The sequence below is a fragment of the Molossus molossus genome, unplaced genomic scaffold, assembly GCF_014108415.1.
Source record: "Molossus molossus isolate mMolMol1 unplaced genomic scaffold, mMolMol1.p scaffold_m16_p_3, whole genome shotgun sequence".
Lineage (NCBI taxonomy): Eukaryota > Metazoa > Chordata > Mammalia > Chiroptera > Molossidae > Molossus > Molossus molossus.
In genome coordinates, this window is record NW_023425366.1 from 14,814,240 (window position 1) to 14,816,887 (window position 2,648).

Sequence of the window (2,648 nt, forward strand, 5' to 3'; positions counted from 1 at the left end):
GACCAGCTGATGCAATCCGAAAGCACCCAAGCCCGCTCCTCATCTTCCGGGGAACGGGCAGCCAATCGACAACGGGGAAAGGCGGGCTCTCCCTTCTCCAAGCCAATAGGATGGCGTGTTAGGTGACAGTCGGTCGAGGACGTCAGAGTGCGGCGGGGAGCCAGCCCTGGGCTGGTCCCTGGACTGGTCCCTGTCCTGAGCCGGGAAGTCCGCACTGCGCGTGCGCCTACCTTTCTGTCTGTCGCGGCCTATTAGTCCAGGGCCTTTCTGGCCACCGTAGCGAAGGCGAGGGTCTTGGTTTGAGCTTCCCGGAAGTCCCCTGAGTCCTGAGTACCGTGCCTGGTCTGGGACGGTACCGGCCCAAACCCTGCTCTGGACCATCCAGGCTTCCCGAGACCCAAGGCTTGGTGGCCGGGGACGAGCGCCTCTCCTCGCACACTCCTACCACGTGCCATTGCCAATCCGGTGCACCGGGAGGATTGCCACAGGAAATGAAACTCCCGTGGAAACGCAGTGACACTTCTGCGTGCGGAAATGACCGCGGAGACTCCACGGCTCACGCAGACGCCTCACGTTTGCAACAGTTTCTGTTCGAAGTCGAGCGCAATGAGCTCGTTTCCAGTTCTGTACTCTCTGGTTTGATTTTGTAAACACCAGTCCCCTCGACACGACATCCCACCACCTTCAGGGTCACCCTTGCGGGAAGAACGGGCGCCTGCCTCCGGGCATTCGGCATCCATTCTTCACGGGGCACTCCGGGTAGTCTTGTCAATACAAATTCAGTCTCGGAACCTTCTGCGTAGAACTCTCCAGGGGCTTTCAGCTGCTCTTAGAATAAAACGGGCGTGGCTTCGAAGGCGCCCGGAGGCCCAGCGTTCTCGCTCCCCCACAAATATCTGGGTGGTGCCGAGATTGTCCTCCCCATCCTCGTCTCTGCCTGCCTCCACACACCTTTTGCTTGTTTAGCACGTACCTATTTGTCAGATCTAAAGAATAGTTTTCTTTGGAGAACCATTTCCTGACCACCCGTACTGGATGGAGCAAGTCTCCCTGTTGTATCTGCTGGTAGCTTTATGTAATTCTTTTCGTAGCACCTATCAGTTCGATTTTACAATTAAAAAAATATTTTATTGTCTGTTAGATTGGAAGTGTCACAAATCACAGTGTATATTTTTGCCAGCATCTGGCACAGTTGATGTTCAGTAAATGTTAAGGGAATTAATGAGTGTTGAGACACACCTTGCTTGAACAATTACCTCTTAATGGAATACTATTCAGCAATTAAAAAAAAAAAAAAAAAAGGAAATCACCTTTTGCAATAACATGGATGGACCGGGAGAGTATTACACTAAGTGAAATAAGCCAGTCAGAGAAAGAAAAGTACCAAATAATTTCACCTTTATATGGAATCTATTGAACAAAATAAACTAGCAAAATAGAAGCAGACTCATAGATACAGAGAACAGACTGACAGCTGTCAGAGGGGTGGGGGTTGTGGGGCTAGGTGATAAAAGTGAAGGGATTAAGCAAAAGCAAAGGAACAAAAAAGCCCTCATAGACATGTTTACCAGAGGGAAAGGGGGGGTGAGAGGAGGGAGAAGAGGGTAAAGTGGGGATAAATAGAGGTGAAAGGAGGCTTGACTTGGGGTGGTGGACTACAATACAATATGCAGATGATGTATTATAGAATTGTACATCTGAAACCTATATGAATTTATTAATCAATGTCACTCCAATAAATTCAATTAAAAAATAAATACTACCTTCTAATTTGTAATGTGAAAAATAAGCCAAAACCCCATTCTAATTATATCTGGAAGAAGGTTTGTAATAAGAGTAGATTATTGGTAGTACTTGGTGGGTCTTCTCCTTAAAAAGTTCTAGGAGTTACTACAATTCTAGTAGACTTAAGTTCATGATTCTGACTAGAATTGTCAGAATCATTAGAATGAGAATCAACAGGATCGAATCTTACCTTCTAATAGAAAACAATTTAATTATGCTCTTTAGACATGTTTGCCTGAATTGTATCTCAATTTTAATTTTAAATGAGGATAATGAAGATCAGAAAGACTAAGATTACCGGTTTTGCTAGAGGCCCAACAGTACAGGCTAAGGATTACAGATTGTTTTTACTGCTGTGCAACTTGGTCTCCAGCTGCTTCTCTTAACCTCTTGTTATCATTCAACCTAGGAACCAGTCCTGGCCTTAAATCGGCAAAGGAAAAAGCAGAAGCCTTTTCTGAAAGGTTGAACTTGATGCAAAAATGTAGAAGCTGTAAAAAAAAAAAAAAAAAAAATCAGTGGCTGGTGCCAGAAACTCTCCGGCAGGTATCCCAATGGCACAGTGCCCTCTGGTGTTAGGAAGGGGTTCTTTCATCATATGCACTTTTTTTTTTTTTTTTTAATTTGTTTTTGTTACAGATGTTTCTCCTTTTTCCCCCCTTGACACCCTCCTCCCCATCCCTCCACCCCAAACCCAGTTTTGTTGTCTATGTCCATTGGTCATGCATACATACATATAAGTTCTGTGGTTTATCTCTCCTTCCCCAACTCTCCCCTCCTCTGAGGCTTGTCAGTCTGTACCCCACCTCTATGTTTCTGGGTCAATTTTGTTCAGCAGTTGGTTTAGTTCATTATATTCCACA